This window comes from Phocoena sinus, chromosome 1 (genome assembly GCF_008692025.1).
Source record: "Phocoena sinus isolate mPhoSin1 chromosome 1, mPhoSin1.pri, whole genome shotgun sequence".
Taxonomy (NCBI): domain Eukaryota; kingdom Metazoa; phylum Chordata; class Mammalia; order Artiodactyla; family Phocoenidae; genus Phocoena; species Phocoena sinus.
The window spans coordinates 923,956-946,145 of record NC_045763.1 but is presented as its reverse complement, the minus strand read 5'-3'; the positions used below and the strand labels follow the sequence as shown (position 1 = coordinate 946,145).

Genomic DNA, 22,190 nt, shown 5'->3' with positions numbered 1-22,190 from the left:
CCTCTGACACAGCACTAGAGTCGTTGATAATTTCCTCACTTTCTGTTGGTAAAGATGCTCCAGGATCGTCTTGTACGTTTTCTGCCTCAGATCTGGAATCAGCCATTTTTTTTCTAGGAAGCTCTGTTTTCTTTCTCCGTGGGAAACAGCGTGTAGGGACAACAGCCCGGGTGCTAAGAGCGCTCGTCTCTGCTGGACTGGTGATTGTGTTGAGACCAGCGCTGTCCAAGACGGTGATGGGCACTTTCTACATCTGTGGCACCTAATACAGCAGCGCTGAGCCGCACAGCGCTTCTGCCACTGAGGAATGGAATTTTTAATTTTATCTAATTAAAATGTTTTTATGCGGTAAAATATACAGAAGTTAAATTTTACCATTGTAACCATTTTTAAGCGCACAGTTCAGCAACGTTAAACACATTCACGTTGCTGTGCGACGGTCACCACCATCCATCTCCAGGACTTTTTTATCTTCCCAGACTGAAGCTCTGTCCCCACTAAACACTCACCCCAAATTTCACCACACCAACCCCAGCTCCTGGCAACCACCAGTCTACTTTCTGCCTCTATAGATTTGACTATGTACCTCATATGAGTGAAATCAAATAATATTTGTTCTTTTGTGACTGCTTTATTTCACTCAGTATCATGTCTTCAAGGTTCACGCATTTAGTAGCAGGTGTCAGGATTTCATCCCTTTCAAAGGAATGAAATACTCGACTATATGTACCTGTCACATTTTGTTTATCCATTCACCCACTGATGAACATTTTGGTTGTGTCCACCTGGCTATTGTGAATAATGCTGCCGTGAACATGGGTGTTCGAATATTTGTTCTCTAAATAGCTACATGTGTCCAGTGGCTACCATATTGATAGTTCTAGACCTTAGTGGACAGAGCTAAGAAATATATTTTAAAAGAAAAATTTATATTAATTCATACTAATATTTCACATCCAAAATTACTGGTTTTTCCACTTTTGATATTTCTATCTCTTCGTCTAAATGAAAAATATTGGTTCCTAATATTACTATACTACTTATTTGTTTTACCCCACTTTGTATAATTCCAGAATAACAATATCAATGTTATAACAAAGACCAGGATTACTGCAAACAATTGTATAGTTTATAGTCTACTAGGTATGCACACACTGTTGGGTTGTAAAGTCACTTGAAATTATCCTTTCCTGTTGGTTAAGCCACCAAACTGACATAGAGTTAGGTTCTTTTTATTATTATTATTTTGTTTTCAACTCTTTTGTTTTTTGTCTTCTGTCTTATTTTGGGTTTTATAATTACACAGTTCCATAGCCAAATGTACAAGCACATTTAGAGAAATCTGGTTTCTACTACTGACCCTCCTGCCCCTGGTCAGTAACCATTTTTATGTTACTTTATAATGTAAGAAAATAAGCAAGTATATTCTTATTGCACCTGCCCCTTCTTAGATAAAATACTGTACCCACTGTCCTGCATCTTGATGTTTTTCCCTTAACGGTATGTTCCGACAATCACTCCAGGGCAGAACATAGAAACAGTTCTTTCCCAGCCCTTCCGCTGTGCGGCTGCACCTCACCCAGCTCTCACTGGTGGACACGGGGCTCTTTTCAGTCTTTCGCTGTCCTTTTCTTTAGTAGAAAAGTGCCTTAATCATTAATATGGACAGGCTCAGAGAAGCAAAGCTGACAAGGAAGAAGCTCCATAATTTGGGTGGGGTGGGGAAAAGAAGAATAATTTCTCTTAGAAAAACTGCCCTGGGCTGATATGGTGACTCAGGTCTGTTCCTCGGTCCAGAAGGGAAGAGGCCTGGGCACCGCTGCAGGGGAATGAAGGCAGAGGTAACTGCTGTCACCTGGGTAAAGTCCACAGCTCTCGGAGATGCTTGATGGCTCTGATGGATCTCACCGTCCCAGGATGAAACTAAGGGACTTCCTGGGCCCCACTGTGGCATCAGGAAACACTGGTCAAAGCCAGCCAGTGGCCAGCAGGGCCAGCGGCCTTGCAAGTCACATGCAAGCGGGATGCTGGAAGGCGCGGGGCCCTGCAAGGACGGGGGATACGCGGACTCACTCGGGGGCCCAGGGCCCGGCACTGAGTGCACTGGCGAGAAGGACCCTTCTTCACATCCCTGCATCTCGGCCGCAAACACGCCCCAATGGGCCCGGGCAGGGCTGGGGACTGGAGAATGCGCGGGGGAAAGCTCAGTTCAGCTCCAGCCCAGTGTGCCATATTGTGCCAAGTCTCTCATCTCGAAAAGAAAAGTGAGGAACCCCGATTTTAAGTGAACTCTCCTGTTTTTAAAATTGACAACTAATCCGAAATTCAACCGGCTTGGCCCAAACCAGGGGAGGCAGCCTGGCGCGCCGTTCGGGCCACCGAGCCGCGCTGGTCTCCTCCGCCACGGCCTGGGTGCCCCCGCGACCCTCCGCTCGCGGCCTCGGCCTCGGCCAGCGCCCGGGTCCCGGCGCCCCGGAGCTGCGCGCCCCCGCCTCCCTCCCGCACTCGGGGCGCGTGGCCGCCTCGGCCTCACTGCGCCTGCGCGGGGGCGCGCCGCCGGACCGAGCCATCGCGCGAGCGGGGAAGGGGGCGCGGGCACCCCCACACCGCGGTGGAGCCGTCCGTTGCCATGGAGCTGCCCGCTCCAAACCGTGCAGCCAGCCGCAGCCGAGCAGCTTCTCCGCCCGGAGCGCGCGCCGTTCGTACCCCGGCGGGTCTGCTGAGAGGTGGGTCCGTTGGCCCCGGAGCCTGGGGCTGGGTCGGGGACTTTAGCCGCCCCCTCAGGCACAAATCAGCGCCTTCATCGTGGAAGTTCTGCCCAAGAAATAAGTGCTAGTGCGGGGAGTGGGGGTCGCCCCTGGCCGGTCTCAGGGACCCCAGGGTGCCGTGAAGCTTGGGTTCTGAGCTCTGCTCCGGCTCCGCGCGGACGTTGCGATGTTGTCCTTTCACATCTAGGACACCGTTGAGCAAAACTCTCAGCCCGGCTGGTAAGAAGAGGGGACTCTGAGGGTCCGGGCAGAGGAAAGGAATTCCGAGGTCATCTCAGTTTGGTTTTTAATGGTTACCTGTTTCTGGAAATCTCTATTATTTGTTTCCCGTAAACGCATACTCGTTTTACGTGCTCACATTATGTATCTGGCAAACATTCCTCGACCATCTGCCGTGAGCCAAGTACTGAAGCAGGTGATGGGCGGACCGGCTCTGGTACTCACAGTCCAAAGAATTCCCTGATGGGTTATCCCTGCAGACCGATGGCGAGTACACTCACAGGTACTGCTGAAGGACTGGTTATAAAGCCAGCATCACTAGTCACTACCCAAGTCCAGAAATTGAACCTGGTCAGCACCCCAAGTCAACCTACCCCGCCCTTGCCCCATGCAGACCCTTCCCCGGTGACCATAGCCTGACTTTCTGATTCTAATTTCCTTGATTTTCTTTAGTTTTACCGTTTGTAAACAATATAATTGTTTCACCTGTTTTTAAACCTTATATAAATGGGAAAATGCTGTATATATTCTTTTTTAATTTTTGAAACAATCCCAAATTTATGTAGAAGTTGCAAGTTCAGCATAAAAAACTTGTTTCCTGGAGCAGTTGAGGATAAGTTGCCTGCGTGATGCGCTGTCACCTCCAGATACTTTCGTGTGCATTTCCTACACATAAGGACAATCTCCAGCATAACCACACACGACCATCAAAGACCCATAAAGTCACAAACCCGAGAGGGTCCAGTCTGGGACCCCCCACTGCACTGAGCAGTCATCGTGGTTCTTTAGTCTCCTTCATTCCAGAACATTCATCAGGCTTTCCTTGGCTTCGTGACCCTGACACTTTTGAAGGTTTAGGCCAGTGACTTTGTAGAAAGCCCCTCTGGGTTTGTCTGATGTTTCCTTGTGATCAGATTCCCATTATGCCTCTTTGGCAGGGAAGCCACAGAAGTGAGGCCACGTGTCACTCTCTGCTCGTTCCATCCCGTCAGATGGCTCACAGTGGTCCATTTGTCACATTAGTGACGAGTTTGCTTTGATCACTTGATGAAGGTGGTGTCTGCCAGCATCTCGCCTGGGAAGTTGACTTGCCCTTTGTAATTGACGAGTATTTTGTTGGGCAGTACTTTGAGGCTCTGAAGCTATGTCATCCCTCCCAGGCTTGAGCCAGTGGCACACACAGTGGACACCTACCCCCTCTCCCCGCCCCCCGCTTGGGCTCTCATACCCGACACTGGACCGACTGCCTTCCTCCACTCAGGCTCTGTCACCCAATCTGGGCCACTGTGGACCCTGTTTCACAGGCCCACCTGGGGCGGAAGGGGAAGAAGAAAGGCAGCCTGTGCTGCTTGTGTCTTCCTCCGTCTCAGTTGTGTGTAAGAGACCCATCCACACTGCTGCACGAGCTGTGGGTCATCACCTCCATCACCAGGTGGCTCGCCACGGTGTGGATCTCATTTGCTCTGCTGCCGATGGCTGTGGGTTGTTTCCGTAGTTACTGCTCTTACGAACACTGCTCTCTGGGGTCTCGTTATGGCTCCTAGTATTTATGTGTGTTAGGAGTGGAACTGTGTCTCCTCAAAGAAAAGATATGTTGACATCCTAACCCCCCGTATCTCAGAATATGACCTCATTTGGAAATTGGGTCGTTGGGGATGTAATCGGTTAAGACGATGTCATACTGGAGGAAGGTGGCCCCTCCTCCAATATGACAGACATCTTTATAAACGTGAATTTGGATGTAGACACGCACACAGGGAGGCTGTCACATGGATTGGAGTTACGCTGCCACAAGCCCGGGAACCAGAAGCTAGAAGAGAAGTCTGGAATAGATCCTTCCCTAGCACTTCAGTGGGAGTTGGCACCTTGATTTCAGATTTCTGGCCTCCGGAACTATGAGAAAATACTTTTGTGTTGTTCTAAGACAGCCAGTTTGTGGTACTTTGTTATGGCATCCCCAGGAAACTAATACAGCATCTAAGTTTCTGTAGGGTAAACGCCTAGGAGAGGAATTGCTGAGTCAGAGGGCCTGGTAGACAGAATAATGGCCCCCAGAGACCGCCATGTCCTGACCCTTGGAACCTGTGAATGTGTTAGGTTACAGGCACTGGGAATGTAGGCTGTTAGCCAGCTGACTCTGAGATGGGAGATCGTGCTGGATTATCCCGGTGAGCCCAGCGCACCTAGAAGGGCCCTCCTGGCGGGAGAGGGAGGCGGAGGGGAGCCAGAAAGAAAGCAGCCCGAGAAAGACCACCTGACATTAGTGGCTTTGAAGTTGGTAGGATGGGGCCTTGGCCGAGGCACGTGGGTGACCTCTAGAAACTGGAAAAGGCAAGAAAATGGACCCTCCCCCAGAGCCTCCGGAAAGGAAGGCAGCCCTGCCAACACCTTGATTTTAGCCCAGTGGGGCTCATTTCAGACTTCTGACCTCCGGAACTGTAAGATGATACATCTGTGTTAAGTCCCTGAGTGTGTGGTAATTTCCTACGGCAGCAATAGGGTACCAGTGCAGAGGGCGTGTATATATTTAACTACGATACAATGCTGAGCTCTTTTCAAAGCACCTGTCCCAGTTTTCCCTCCCACCGTTAGGGTGTGCGCCTCCCCACTGCTTTGTGTCCTTGGTGGCACCTGGTATACTCAGGTTCGTAATGTGTTACCGAGTCTGATGGCTGTGTAATGATAGTATGTGGCTTTACTCTGCATTTCCCTGATTACAAATGACGTTGAGCAACTTTTCTTGCTTCATCACCAAGAAACAGTTCATCATCTGGCCAGGACTCTGTTAAGAGTTACAGGGAGCACTATAAATAATGCCAGGAAAACAGGCACGAATCCAGCCATCTGAACGTCCTTTATTGTAACCTGCCTGTTATGGTCTCGCCGTTTTGCTGTTGGGCTGCCCACCTTCTCTGTTGAGCCGGCGATGTTCCTTACATGTCTTGATGGTAAACCTTTTGGGAAATGCATTGCATGTATCTTCTGATCTGTAGTGTTTCTTAAACTCTCCTTAGGGTGTCACCTGAACCAAAGTTTTTAAGTGTACGAGACTCTACTAGCTTTTCCTCTTGTGACTTAATGTTTTTGATGTCTTGTTTAAGAAAACCTGAAGGCATGAAGGCCCCTCCGCCTTCACCGTAGCAGCTTTGCTCTTCACCTGTGAGTCTTTGGCCCCCAAGGAACTGATTTCCGGGGTGGACACCCAGCTTCTTAGCATGTGGACTGAGATGTGCATTCCCTGCCTGCCGCTTGCACACGCTGCCCTGTCAGAGTTTGGGGTTTTTTTAATGCCTCTGTGGAGCAATTTGGAGAGAACTGGCATCCTGACAGCATTGAGTGTCCATTACGTGAGCATGCACCTCTCCATTGATTTATTTATATTGGTTTTATTCTTTTTAAGGTTTTTGTTAGGGACAATTTCAAACTCACCACGTAGTGGTCCTATGAACTGTCGGGCGCCCAGCCCCCCTTCAGTGGTCACCAGAATCGAGTCAATCCTGGAGCTTCTACTGCTTCTCACTTGTAGCGCTTGGTTGATGTATTTCAGAGAAAACCCCAGTTGTAATAGTTCACCCGTAAACTTTTTTTTTTTTTTGCGGTACGCGGGCCTCTCACTGCTGCGGCCCCTCCCGTTGCGGAGCACAGGCTCTGGACGTGCAGGCTCAGCGGCCATGGCTCACGGGCCCAGCCGCTCCACGGCATGTGGGATCTTCCCGGACCGGGGCACGAACCCGTGTCCCCTGCACTGGCAGGCGGACTCTCAACCACTGCGCCATCAGGGAAGCCCCACCCGTAAACTCTTTAGTATACAATCCTAACTGATAAAGAACTTATTTTTAGCATAACCACAAATTCATTATCAACCCCAGCCGAGTTAACATTGATTCCTTAATAAAATCTAATACCACTTGGTGTTCATTTTCCCACGTTACCTCAGAAATGTCTTCTACAGTTTCTCACTTGACTCAGGTTCCAAACCAGAACCCCCCCTTGCATGCGGTTGACTTGTCTCTCACGGCTTTTACATTGAGAACAGCTCCGCTGCCCTTTCCCCCCATGGCATGCATTTGGTGAAGAACCTGGGTCATTGACTCCACTTATTCTTTCTTTAGGTCTCACTTCACATCGCCTGATGGGGAGGGGGCTTCATCATTTTCTCATCGGGGGCCCTGCTCCTTTTCTCTTGTATTTATTCCCAAGTACTTCATATTTTTTGGTGTAATTCTTGCTTTCTCATTATTTGTTCTGATAAATTGGAATATCATTGATTTTTATTACCGAATTTGTGTCTAGCAGCATTACTAAATTGTCTCAATAACATTAACAATTTATCTCTATACTCATTTGGGCTTTCTACATGCACAATCGTGTTATCTGAAAACAACTGTCTCCCCTTCCACTCCTCATGCCTTGTATTTCTTTCTTCTCTCCTTGTTCCAGTCAGGAGACCCAGTGGCTTCAGAGAGCATCCTTGTTTTGTTCTCAGTCTTAAAGGAAATGCTTTTAACGTTTATGATTTTTTTTCTTTTGGCCACGCCGAGCGGCTTGCGGGGACCTTAGATCCCCGACCAGGGATCCAACCCACGCCCCCTGCAGTGGAAGCACGGAGTCTTAACCGCTGGACCGCCAGGGAAGTCTTAATAATGTTATGATTAAGTATGACGCTTCCTGTGGATTATTGTTGGCAGACATTCTTTATCACATTAAAGAAGTCTAATGCCAGTTTGCTACATTTTTAAAAAGTGTAAGTGGGATGTTGAATTTCATCAATGTCTTTTTCCACATTGAGTCAATTGTATATTTCTCTTCTCTGGTCTGTTCGTGTGGTGAGTTGACTTGATTTCTAACGCTGAGCAAATCCGTCTTCGTCGTGATGTGTCATCCTGTCTACGTGTTGCTGGCTTTAGCCTGGTGGCACTTCACCTCAAGAGTGAGGCTGGTCTGTGATTTTCCTTTCCCTGTTGTCACTGCCAGGCTCTCGTAGCAAAAGTTAAGTGATTCCACGAAACAAACCAGGGAGTGGACCTTCTGGTTCTCTTTCCTGGAAGGAAGTGTGTGAAACTGGAACATTTTGAACCTCAAATGTTTCATGGAACTTGATAGGGAAGCCTCAGAGCCTAGAGTTTTCTTGGTGGGAACATATTTGACTTTTTTTTTTAATTTTTTAAAAAATGTTTGTTTATTTTTCTTATTAGTCATCCATTGTGTATACATGTCCATCCCAATCTCCCAGTTCATCACACCGCCACCCCCGCCGCTTTCCCCCCTTGGTGTCCATATGTTTGTTCTCTACATCTGTGTCTCAATTTCTGCCCTTCAAACTGGTTCATCTGTACCATTTTTCTAGGTTCCACATATATGCGTCAATATGCAATATTTGTTTTTCTCTTTCTGACTTACTTCACTCTGTATGACAGTCTCTATATGCATCCGCGTCTCTACAAATGACCCAATTTCGTTCGTTTTTATGGCTGAGTAATATTCCATTGTATATACGTACCACAACTTCTTTATCCATTCATCTGTCAGTGGGCATTTAGGTTGCTTCCATGACCTGGCTATTGTAAATAGTGCTGCAATGAACACTGGGGTGCGTGTGTCTTTTTGAATTATGGTTTTCTCTGGGTATATGCCCAGTAGTGGGATTGCTGGGTCATATGGTAATTCTATTTTTAGTTCTTTAAGGAACCTCCATACTGTTCTCCATAGTGGCTGTATCAATTTACATTCCCACCAACAGTGCAAGAGGGTTCCCTTTTCTCCACACCCCCCAGCATTTGTTGTTTGTAGATCTTCTGATGATGCCCATTCTAACTGGTGTGAGGTGATACCTCATTGTAGTTTTGATTTGCATTTCTCTAATAATTAGTGATGTTGAGCAGCTTTTCATGTGCTTCCTGGCCATCTGTATGTCTTCTTTGGAGAAATGTCTCTTTAGGTCTTCTGCCCATTTTGGGATTGGGTTGTTTGTTTTTTTAAATATTGAGCTGCATGAGCTGTTTATATATTTTGGAGATTAATCCTTTGTCCATTGCTTCATTTGCAAATATTTTCTCCCATTCTGAGGATTGTCTTTTCGTCTTGTTTATGGTTTCCTTTGCTGTGCAAAAGCTTTTAAGTTTCATTAGGTCCCATTTGTTTATTTTTGTTTTTATTTCCATTACTCTAAGAGGTGGGTCAAAAAAGATCTTGCTGTGATTTATGTCAAAGAGGGTTCTTCCTATGTTTCCCTCTAAGAGTTTTATAGTGCTCAGTCTTACATTTAGGTCGGGAATCCATTTTGAGTTTATTTTTGTGTATGGTGTTAGGGAGTGTTCTAATTTCATTATTTTACATGTAGCTGTTCAGTTTTCCCAGCACCACTTATTGAAGAGACTGTCTTTTCTCCATTGTATATCCTTGCCTCCTTTGTCATAGATTAGTTGACCATAGGTGCATGGGTTTATCTCTGGGCTTTCTATCCTGTTCCATTGATCTGTACTTCTGTTTTTGTGCCAGTGCTATATTGTCTTAATTACTGTAGCTTTGTAGTATAGTCTGAAGTCAGGGAGTCTTGATTCCTCCAGCTCCGTTTTTTTCCCCCAAGACTGCTTTGGCTATTTGGGGTCTTTTGTGACTCCATACAAATTTTAAGATTTTTGTTCTAGTTCTGTAAAAAATGCCATTGGTAATTTGATAGGGATTGCATTGAATCTGTAGATTGCTTTGGGTAGTATAGTCATTTTCACACTATTGATTCTTCCAATCCAAGAACATGGTATATCTCCCCATCTGTTGGTATCAACTTTAATTTCTTTCATCAGTGTTTTATAGTCTTCTGCATACAGGTCTTTGGTCTCCCTAGGTAGGTTTATTCCTAGGTATTTTATTCTTTTTGTTGCAATTGTAAATGAGAGTGTTTCCTTAATTTCTCTTTCAGATTTTTCATCATTAGTGTATAGGAATGCAAGAGATTTCTGTGCATTAATTTTGTATCCTGCAAATTTACCAAATTCATTGATTAGCTCTAGTAGTTTTCTGGTGGCATCTTTAGGATTCTCTATGTATAGTATCATGTCATCTGCAAACAGTGACAGTTTTACTTTTTCTTTTCCAATTTGTATTCCTTTTATTTCTTTTTCTTCTCTTGATTGCCATGGCTAGGACTTCCAAATGTTGAATAATAGTGGTGAGAGTGGGCAACCTTGTCTTGTTCCTGATCTTAGTGGAAATGGTTTCAGTTTTTCACCATTGAGAATGATGTTTGCTGTGGGTTTGTCGTGTATGGCCTTTATTATGTTGAAGTAGGTTCCCTCTATGCCCACCTTCTGGAGAGTTTTTTATCATAAATGGGTGTTGAATTTTGTCAAAAGCTTTTTCTGCATCTATTGAGATGATCATATGTTTTTTCTCCTTCAGTTTGTTAACATGGTGTAGTACATTGACTGATTTGCGTATATTGAAGAATCCTTGCACCCCTGGGATAAATCCCACTTGATCATGGTGTATGATCCTTTTAATGTGTTGTTGGATTCTGTTTGCTAGTATTTTGTTGAGGATTTTTGCATCTATATTCACCAGTGATATTGGTCTGTAATTTTCTTTTTTGTAGTATCTTTGTCTGGTTTGGTATCAGGATGATGGTGGCCTCATAGAATGAGTTTGGGAGTGTCCTTCCTCTGCAGTTTTTCGGAAGAGTTTGAGAAGGATGGGTGTTAGCTCTTCTCTAAATATTTGATAGAATTCACCTGTGAAGCCATCTGGTCCTGGACTTTTGTTTGTTGGAAGATTTCTAATCACAGTTTCAATTTCATTACTTGTGATTAGTCTGTTCATATTTTCTATTTCTTCCTGGTTCAGTCTTCAAAGGTTACACCTTTGTAAGGATTTGTCCATTTCTTCCAGGTTGTCCATTTTATTGGCATAGAGTAGCTTGTAGCAGTCTCTTAGGATGCTTTGTATTTCTGTGGTGTCTGCTGTAACTTCTCCTTTTTCATTTCTAATTTTATTGATTAGAGTCCTCATCTCCTCTTTTTCTTGATGAGTCTGGCTAATGGTATGTCAATTTTGTGTATCTCCTCAAAGAACCCAGCTTTTAGTTTTATTGATCTTTGCTATTGTTTTCTTTGTTTCTATTTCATTATTTCTGCTGTGATCTTTATGATTTCTTTCCTTCTGCTAACTTTGGGTTTTGTTTGTTCTTCTTTCTCTAGTTCCTTTAGGTGTAACGTTAGACTGTTTATTTGAGATATTTCTTGTTTCTTGAGGTAGACTTGCATAGCTATAAACTTCCCTCTTAGAACTGCTTTTGCTGCATCCATAGGTTTTGGATCATCGTGTTTTCATTGTCATTTGTCTCTAGGTATTTTTTGATTTCCTCTTTGATTTCTTCAGTGATCTCTTGGTTATTTAGTAACGTATTGTTTCACCTCCGTGTGGTTGTGTTTTTTATGTTATTTTCCCTGTAATTGATTTCTAATCTCGTAGCGTTGTGGTCAGAAAAGATGCTTGATATGATTTCAATTTTCTTAAATTTACTGAGTCATGATTTGTGACCCAAGATGTGATCTATCCTGGAGAATGTTCCATGCACACTTGAGAAGAACATGTAATCTGCTGTTTTTGGATGGAATGTCCTATAAATATCAATTAAATCTTTCTGGTCTGTTGTGTCAGTTAAAGCTTGTGTTTCCTTATTAATTTTCTGTTTGGATGACCTGTCCATTGGGGTAAGTGAGGTGTTAAAGTCCCCCACTATTATTGTGTTACTGTCGATTTCCTCTTTTATATCTGTTAGCAGTTGCCTTATGTATCGAGGTGCTCCTATGTTGGGTGCATATATATTTATAATTGTTATATCTTCTTAGATTGATCCCTTTATCATGACGTAGTGTCCTTCCTTGTCTCCTGTAACATGCTTTATTTTAACGTCTATTTTATCTGATATGAGTCTCGCTACTCCAGCTTTCTTTTGATTTCCATTTGCATGGGATATCTTTTTCCATCCCCTCACTTTCAGTCTGTATGTGTCCCTAGGTCTGAAGTGGGTCTCTTGTAGATAGCATATATATGGGTCTTGTTTTTGTATCCATTCAGCAAGCCTGTGTCTTTTGCTTGGAGCATTTAATCCATTCACGTATAAGGTAATTATTGATATGTATGTTCCTATTACCATTTCTTAATTTGGGGGGGTTTGTTTTTGTAGATCCTTTTCTTCTCTTGTGTTTCCCACTTAGAGAAGTTCCTGTAGCATTTCTTGTAGAGCTGGTTTGGTGGGTGCTGAATTCCTCTTAGCTTTTGCTTGTCTGTAAAGCTTTTGATTTCTCTATCGAATCTGAATGAGATCCTTGCTGGATAGAGTAATCTTGGTTGTAGGTTCTTCCCTTTCATCACTTTAAGTATATCATGCCACTCCCTCCTGGTTTTTAGATTTTCTGCTGAGAAAGCAGCTGTTAACCTTATGGGAGTTCCCTTGTATGTTATTTGTCATTTTTCCCTTGCTGCTTTCAATAATTTTTCTTTGTCTTTAATTTTGCCAATTTGATTACTATGTGTTTCCCTTGGGTTGATCCTGTATGGGACTTTCTGCACTTCCTAGACTTGGGTGGCTGTTTCCTTTGCCATGTTAGGGAAGTTTTCGACTATAATCTCTTCAAATATTTTCTCTGGTCCTTTCTCTCTCTCTTCTCCTTCTCGGACCCCTATAATGCGAATGTTGTTGCGTTTAATGTTGTCCCAGAGGTCTCTTAGGCTGTCTTCATTTCTTTTCATTCTTTTTTCTTTGTTCTGTTCCGCAGCAGTGAATTCCACCATTCTGTCTTCCAGGTCACTTATCCATTCTGCCTCATTTATTCTGCTATTGATTCCTTCTAGTGTAGTTTTCGTTTCAGTTATTGCATTGTTCCTCTCTGTTTGTTTGTTCTTTAATTCTTCTAGGTCTTTGTTAAACATTTCTTGCATCTTCTCAATCTTTGCCTCCATTCTTTTTCTGAGGTCCTGGATCATCTTCACTATCATTATTCTGAATTCTTTTCTGGAAGGTTGCCTATCTCCACTTCATTTAGTTGTTTTTTCTGGGGTTTTATCTTGTTCCTTCATCTGGTACATAGCCCTCTGCCTTTTCATCTTGTCTGTCTTTCTGTGAGTGTGGTTTGTGTCCCACAGGCTGCAGGATTGTAGTTCTTCTTGCTGCTTCTGTCTGCCCGCACCGTAGATCCTCTTTTCCTCAGCCAAGAAAGGACACAGCGTCTCACAAGATGGAATTAGCACTTGGGTGAAGAAAGCAGTGGTTGAGGCGTGGTCTACACTCCATCAAAATCATTGCTTCATTACCTTTGAGCAGTGAAAATACTCCATTGCTTAATCTCCTTGAGTCTCAATGTTCTTACCTCCCGGGCAAATGAAGATACACTGTGGAATAATGAAGTTTATACTGAAGATAATCCTTCTCACTCCTGCTGGGCCAGTCACCTGAAACTGCTTATGTCACATCGTTGGTCAGTCAAATCCACAGGGCAATTCTCAAGCAGCAGTCAGGGGTCCGTGGAAGCTGCTAGTGTTGCAGGGTCTCCTGCAGAGGCGGGGGGGTGTCTGTGCTGCACCCTGAGGACAAGGACACTGGCAGCAGCATTTCTGGGAGGTTCTCCTCGGCGTGAGCCCTCCCGGAGTCCCCATATTTCACTCTTGATTGGATTTCTTTACACCTGTGGGAATTTTCAAGTTTTCTATTTTTGTTCTTGAAACAATTTTGGTTAGTAATATTTTTCTAATAATTTGTCCATTGTCTAAATTTTCAAATTTATCGGTGTAAAGTGGCTCATGACATTTTTACATTTTTTCATGTCTGTAGTATCTGTAGTTAGAGACCCTTTTCTTCTTATATGGATGATTCGTTCTTTCTCTTTTTATTTATCAGTTTTCATTAGAGATTTGTCAGGTTTATAAATCTTCTAAAAGTACACACTTTTTGGCTTTGAGGAACATCTCTATCACATGTTTGCCTTGCAGCATTAATTTCTAATCTTTTTTGTTTTCTTCTACTTTCTTTGGGTTTATATCGCAGCTCTCTTTATAACCCCTTGAGTTGGATGTTTAGCACATTGATATTTAGCCTGTCTTGTTCCTGATATGAGCATTTAGGATTACAAATTCACTCTGTTCTACCTTGGCTACACTCAGTTTGATATATGATATTTTCATTATAACTCAGTTAAAAACATTTTATAATTTTCATTATGATTTTTTTCTTTGGCCCACAGGTTATTTAGAAGTATGTTTCTTATTTTCAAAAAATAAGGTGAATTTATAGTTTTTGATTTGATTTTTTTCTTCCAGTTTTATTGGAATATAATTGACATACAGCACTGTATAAGTTTAAGGTGTACAGCATAATGATTTGACATACAAACATCATGAACTGATCACCAAAATAAGTTTAGTGAACATCCATCACCTCATATAGGTACAAAATTAAAGAAATAGAAAAAAATTTTTCCTCATGATGAGAACTCTTAGGATTTACCCTCTTAACAACTTTCACATATAACATACAAAGTGTTAATTACATTTACCATGTTGTACATTACATCATTAGTACTTATTTATCTTATAACTGGAAGTTTGTACGTTTTTATGCCCTCATCCAATTCCCCCTTCCCTAATGCCCCGCCTCTGGTAACTACAAACCTGACCTCTTTTTCTATGATTTTGTTTGTTTTTGAAATATAATTAGCCTACAACACTATGTTAGTTCCTGTTACACAACATAATAATTCGATATTTCTATACATTTCGAAGTGATCACAGGATACGTCTCGTTACGGTAGGTCACCATACAAAGATACTATATCGTTATTGTTATATTTCCCGCACTGTACATTTCATCCCTGTGACTTGTTTATTTTTCAGCAGGAAGTTTGTACCTTCCAATATCTCTTACCTATTTCTCTCCCCCTCTCACGTCCCACCCCCTCTGGCAACCACCTGTTTGTTCTCTGTATCTATGAGTCTGTTTCTGTTTTATGATGTTTGTTCATTTGTTTTGTTTTTTTAGATTCTAAATATAAGTGAAATCACACATTATTTGTCTTTCTCTATCTGACTTATTTCACTTAGCATAATACCCTCGAGGTCCATCCATATTTTTGCAGATGACAAGATTTCATTCTTTTTATGGCTGAGTAGTACTCCCTTGTGTATATATACCACATCTTCTTTATCCATTCACGTGTTGATGGGCACTTACGTTGCTTACATATCTTGGCTATTGTAAATAGTACTGCAATGAATATAAGGGTGCATATATCTTTTCTAATTAGTGTTTTGGGGTTTTTTTCCTTGATAAATACCCAGGAGTAAAATTGATGGATCATATGGTAATTCTATTTTTAGTTTTTGAGTATTTCCGTACTGTTTTCCACAGTGGCTGCACCAATTTACATTCCACCAGCAGTGCAGGAAGGGTTCCCTTTCCTCCGTATTTGGCCAGCGTTTGTATATCTCCTTTGGAAAAATATCTATTCAGATCCTCTGCCCATTTTTTAATCAGGTTGTTCAGTTTGTTGATGCTGAGTTGTATGAGTTTGTATATATCTTGGATATTAACCACTTACTGGATATATTTGCAAACATCATCTGCCATTCAGTAGATGGCCTTTTTAAAAATTAATTAATTAATTTATTTTTGGCTGTTGGGTCTTCATTGCTGCGCGCGGGCTTTCTCTAGTTGCAGTGAGCAGGGGCTACTCTTCGTCGTGGTGCGCAGGCTTCTCATTGTTGTGGAGCATGGGCTCTAGGCGTGCGGGCTTCAGTAGTTGTGGCACATGGGCTCAGTACTTGTGGCTCATGGGCTCTGGAGTGCAGGCTCAGTAGTTGTGGCGCACAGGTTTAGTTGCTCCATGGCATGTGGGATCTTCCTGGCCAGGGCTCGAACCCGTGTCCCCTGCATTGGCAGGTGGATTCTTAACCATCCCACTTTATCGTGGTGTATGATCCTCTTAATGTATTGTTGGATTCAGTTTGCTAATATTTTATTGAGGATTTTTACGTCTATGTTCATCAGTGACATTGGCCTATAATTTTCTTTTTTTGTGATATTGTTGTCTGGTTTTAGTATCAGGGTGATGCTGGCCTTGTAGAATGAGTTCAGAAGCATTCCTTTCTCTGCAAATTTCTGGAATAGTTTGAGAAGGCTAGGTGTTCACTCTTCTGTAAATGTTTGGTAGAATTCACCTGTGAAGCCATCTGGTCCTGGACTTCTGTTTGTTTGGAGTTTTTTTTTTAATAAGTTTTTGTGGTAATCTCTTATGGTCCTTTGTGGTGTCAGTTGTAACTTCTTTTTTTTAGTTTAATTTTTATTTTATATTGGAGTATAGTTGATTTACAATATTGTGTTAGTTTCAGGTGTACAACAAAGTGATCCAGATATATGTATACATATATCCATTCTTTTTCAGACTCTTTTCCCATATAGATTACTACAGAATATTGAGTAGAGTTCCCTGTACTATTCAGTAGGTCCTTGTTGATTATCTATTGTATGTATGCAGCAGCGCGTATATGTTAATCCCAAATGCTTCATTTTTCCCTCCCCCCACCTTTCCCCTTTGGTAACCTTGAGTTTGTTTTCGAAGTCTGTGAGTCTGCTTCTATTTTGTAAATAAGTTCATTTGTACCATTTTTTTTAGATTCCACATATAAGTGATATTATATGACATTTGTCTTTGTCTGACTTCACTTAGTATGATAATCTCTAGGTCCTGCCATGTTGCTGCAAATGGCATTATTTCATTCCTTTTTATGGCTGAGTAATATTCCATCGTTTATATGTACCACATCTTCTTTTCCCATTCATATGTTGATAGACATTTAGGATGCTTCCATGTCTTGGCTATTTTAAATAGTGCTGCAATGAACATTGGGGGTGCGTGTATCTTTTCAAATTATGGTGTTCTCCAGATATATGCCCAGGAGTGGGATTGCTGGGCCGTATGGTAGTTCTATTTTTAGTTTTTTATGGAACCTCCATACTGTTCTCCATAGTGGTTGTACCAATTTACATTCCCACCAACAGTGCAAGACGGTTCCCTTTTCTCCACACCCTCTCCAGCATTTATTGTTTGTAGACTTTTTGATGATGGCCATTCTGACTGGTGTGAGGTGAAAACCTCATTGTAGTTTTGATTTTCATTTCTCTAATAATTAGCAATGTCAAGCATCTTTTCATGTGCTTTTTGGCCATCTTTATGTCTTCTTTGGAGAGATGTCTATTTAGATCTTCTGTCCATTTTTGATTAGGTTGTTTGTTTTTTTGATATTGAGCTGCATGAGCTGTTTGTATATTTTAGAGATTAATCCCTTGTCGGTCGCTTCATTTGCAAATATTTTCTCCCATTCTCTGGCTTGTCTCTTCATTTTGTTTGTGATTTCCTTTGTTGTGCAAAAGCTTTGAAGTTTAACTAGGTTCCATTTGTTTATTTCATTTTTATTTTCATTACTGTAGGAGGTGGAAGCAAGAAGATATTGCTACAATTTATGTCAAAGGGTATCCTGCCTACGTTTTCCTCTAAGAGTTTTATAGTATCTGGTCTTACATTTAGGTCTTTAATCCATTTTGAGTGTATTTTTGTGTATGGTATTAGAGAATGTTCTAATTTCATTATTTTACATGTAGCTGTTCAGTTTTACCAGCACCACTTGTTAAAGACACTGTCTTTTCCGCATGGTATATTCTTGCCTCCTTTGTTGTAGATTAATTGACTGTAAGCAATTTCTGGGCTTTCTGTCCTGTTCCATTGATCTGTATTTCTGGTTGTGACTTCTTTTTCCCTTCTGATTTTCTGTATTTGGGCCCTCTCTCTTTTTCTCTTCATGAGTTGGGCTAAAGGTTTATCAATTTTGTTTATCTTTTCAAAGAACCAGCTCAGTTTCATTGATTTTCCTGATTGTTTTTTAAAGTCTCTATTTCATTTATTTCTGCTCTGATCTTTATGATTTCTGTCCTACTGACTTTGAGTTTTGTTTGTTCTGCTGTCTCTACTTAGGGTTAGGCTTTAGGTGTACGGTTAGGTTGTTTATTTGAGACTTTTCTTGTTTCCTGAGGGAAGCTTGTATTGCTATAAACTTCCTTCTTATAACTGCTTTTGCTGCATCCCACAGATTTTGGATTATCTGCTTTTCATTTTCATTTGTGTCCAGGAATTCCTTTAATTTCTTCTTTGATTTCTTCAGCGATCCATTGGCTGCACTCTAGCATGTTGTTCAGCCTCCACATGTTTGTGTTCCTTGCAGTTTTATTCTTGTAGTTGATTTTTAGTCTCATAGCATTGCGATCATAAAAGATGCCTGATATGATTTCAATTTTCTTACATTTATTGAGACTTGTTTTGTGGCCTAGCATGTGATCTGTCCTGGAGAATGTTTCGTGTGTACTTGAAAAGAATGTGTATTTGCTGTTTGGGGAAGGAATGTTCCAGATAGATCAATTAAGTTCATTTGGTCTAATGTGTCGCTTAAGGCCAGTGTTTCCTGATTGATTTTCTGTCTGGACGACCTGTCCATTGATGTAAGTGGCCTGGGAGTCCTGGAGTAGGAGTATCAGCCCACTGGTGGGCAGGGCCAGGGTCCAGGGCCCAGGGCGTCCTGGGGCTGGTGCTGCCTGCTAGTGGGTGACGCTGGTCCCGGGGCTGGTGCTGGGCAGTGGTGAGTGGGACAGGGTCCTGGGCCCTCGGGTGGACAGCGTGAGGTCCTGGGGTGGCTGTGGGCTCAGGGAGTCTTAAGGCAGCCAGCCTACTGGCAGGTGGGGCTACGCCCCTGCCCAGCTCACTGCTGGGCCTGAGGCATCCCCATACTGGTGCCTACAGGCTGGCATGCAGGGCAGGTCCTGGCGCTAATAAGCCAGAGGGAGGATTCCGAAATGGCACTTGCAGCACCAGTGTCCTTGTGTTAGAGCTGCCACCAGTGTCTGTGTCCCCAGGATGAGCTGCCCTGGCCCACAGCCTCTCCAGGAGGCTCCCCAAGATCCGCAGGTGGGTCTGACCCAGGCTCCTCTCCATTTCCTGCTTTTGTCCTGGGCCCTGAGCACGTGAGATTTTGTGTCCTGACTTCTTGGGGCGCCCCTCTGCGGTTGTGATTACCCCGTGCTCAGCTTACCCACCTGGGGCTTTGGGTCTTGACTCCGCCGCGGCTCCACCCCTCCTGCCCCGCCTGTTGTGAGTCCTCCTGTACATCTTCAGGTGTAGACGGTCTTTTCTTCTAAGCTTCTGCTCTTTCTCGTCACTAGTTGCTCTGTGAATAGGGTGATTCTGTGTCCACGGGAGAAGGTGAGCTCAGGGGTCTTCCTGCTCCCCCATCTGGTTTGCTTTTCTCTGTTTGTATTGATTTGGGCTGATTAATTTGCTCAGAGAATAAGCTTTGTCTGATTTTAGTTCTTTGAAATTTGTTGAGTCCTGCTTTGGGGCCGGTAGATAGTTTTTGTAAATATTCTGTGTAATGGTTTAGGGGAGCACTTAAATTTCCATAGTTGTTTTTGTTCTTTGTATGTCTGTGGGGTTCAGTTTGTTAATGACGTTGTTTAAATGTGTGTCATTAATGACTTATTTTATCTGGTTTTGTTGTCAGTTCCTGAGAGAGGCGTGTTAAAACCTCCCACTGGAGTTTGTACTTTTGACTCTTTCTCCTTGTTCTGCCCGCCTTTGCTTTGTTTATTTAGTGGCTATGCGTTTGAATACACGTGGATTTACCACTGTTGTATCTTCCTGGTGAGCTGAGCCTCTGGTGATGACCTGACCCTCTTACTGCTGTTACTGCTTTTTGCCTAAAGTATTTTTGTCTGTTTCTAGACAACGCCACCAGCTTCCTGTTACAGTTTCTATATAGGGCATCTTTGTCTGACTTTGAAAATGCAGTGCTTCTGTACGTTATTGCTTTAGAATTCTCTTTTAAATAGTAAAAAGTGGGCTTCCCTGGTGGTGCAGTGGTTGAGAGTCCGCCTGCCGATGCAGGGGACGCGGGTTCATGCCCCGGTCTGGGAGGATCCCACGTGCCGCGGAACGGCTGGGCCCGTGAGCCATGGCTGCTGAGCCTGCGCTCCACAACGGGAAAGGCAGTGAGAGGCCCGCGTACCGCAAAAAAAAAGAATCCGCCTGCCAATGCAGGGGACACGGGTTTGAGCCGCCAATGCAGGGGACATGGGTTTGAGCCCTGGTCTGGGAAGATCCCACATGCCGCAGAGAAACTAACCCATGCGCCACAACTACTGAAGTCCATGTGCCTACAGCCCGTGCTCCACAACAAGAGAATCCACTGCAATGAGAAGCCTGCACACCTCAATGAAGAGTAGCCCCTGCTCTCCGCGAAAGCCCGCGGGCAGCAACGAAGAGACCCAGTGCAGCCAAAAATAAATAAATTAAAAATAAATAAATAAATAGTAAAAAGTTAGATTTTTGTTGTTTTTGGTGGTTGATAAGACACTTTTCTTTAGCTTGGTCACTTCATCTATTTGTAGTCTTGTCTTCACTTAGGTTTTGACCTGATAATTTCATCATGTCAATTCTTCAAGACCCTTAAGACAATTAAAATACAATTTTTCCAGCATTTTTGGTTATTTGCACGCTGGCCAGCCAATTCTCAAACAGAAGGTCCATGTGCTTCTTAAGCACATTTTAGCAAATCTCTGTGTTTGATCCCACTTCACCCGCACGTCAGAGGCGCCCGGCTCCTGACCCCCAGGTTGTGCGATGCCCGCGGGGCCTTGGGGCCCCTCACCGCGCACCCTTCCGCACGCTGGCTCCTGTTGTGTTCCCACTGTTCCTCTCACGTCTGCCTCATCCTTGTAGACTCATGTCCTGAAAACACTGAATCCTGCCACGGTTGTTCTAGTGAGGATTTGAAGGGGATCAGGGACCCCCTGTCTGGAACCACCGTCTTTAGCTGGACATTCAGAGCGTGTGTGGTTTGATGTTGTCACTGCAGGTGGAGCTGTGTGAGACGTCCCTCCTCTTAGCAGAGTGTCACCCTCGGGGGGCGTTGGTTACACTGTGTTTGATACGCGATGTGATGAGCTCATGGAACTCACGAGCCCAGAGCCCAGGGCCGCACGCGCTGGACCACTTTGCAAGCATCTTCTGAAAGCCCCGCGTGCACCACCCGCAGGCTGGTAGACTAAGAGCTGTCTTCAATTGGGAGGGATATTGTTGGTATTTTACAAGATGCCTCAAAATTCTGCCTCTCAGGGCTTTAATGCACAAAGGGGTTTTTTGTAGCATTTAAAAAATAAATGACTGGCATTGACTTATTAATGATTTATCAAGGAAACATTATTAGGCTTTGAAAATATTTTTCAGTGACTTATTCTGGAGCAGTTGCTAAATTCAGCAATGAAAACAAACTGGTCTACAGTTTCAGCACCTCGTCCACAATATCAACATCTAATATCAACATCTGTACCAGGTTCTGCACAGGCATCTCCCAATGTTCCCGAAACGGTTATCAAACTGTAATGAACATTGTGAAACCCCTTAGGAGTTGTCTCTGGACTCTGTGCCTGCGTTTTATTGAGACAACATGTACACGCTCTAACGAGCACGCAAATTAAATGTTCACTAGTGTGAATTTGACACTTGTGTACACCTGTGTAGCCACCACCCAAAACAAGATGCAGACCGTTTCCGTCCTCCCCCCAGTTCCTCGTAGCCCCCCGCCGTCCCCATCCCCTGCCTCTGACCCAGAAGCTGCGTCTCATTTCTATCATCACCCTTTGGTCCTGCGTGTTCTGGGGCTTCATACGTGCTCTTCTGTGTCTGGCTTCCTGCACTTAACGCTGTGTTTCTGAGATTCATCCGTGGTGCTCTGCGCGTCAGACTTCCTTCTCTTTATCACTATTATTCCTTTGTATGAATGTGCCAGAATCTGTTTCTCAGAATCTGTTCTCATCACGATGGACGTTTGGATTGTTTCCATTTCGCGGCTGTTGTGAATAAGGTTGCTGTGAGCGTTCCTGTACAAGTTTTTTTGGGGACATACTTCTGTTTCTCTTGGGTAAATACCTCACAGTAGGATTTCTGGGTCCTATGGTTAGTATATGTTGATAGCATCTAGTGTTATGGTTTCGTATTTGGTATTTTTGGTTTGGGGCGTTCTAACAGGTGTGTAGTAGTGTCTGGTTATGGTTTTGATTTGATTCCCTAGTGACTAATGATGACAAAGTTCCATGAGCCTATGGTCATT

General features: G+C 43.4%; 1 protein-coding gene across 1 annotated transcript in view; it reads left to right on the top strand.

The window, feature by feature from the left end:
- The first annotated feature begins 2,630 nt into the window (after positions 1-2,630).
- Positions 2,631-22,190, top strand: part of CFAP74 (cilia and flagella associated protein 74) — a 77,076-nt gene continuing 57,516 nt past the window's right edge. Inside the window, exon 1 of the mRNA XM_032650577.1 lies at positions 2,631-2,726. The gene's annotated coding sequence lies outside the window, so the exon portion shown is untranslated. The remainder of the gene's footprint in view (positions 2,727-22,190) is intronic.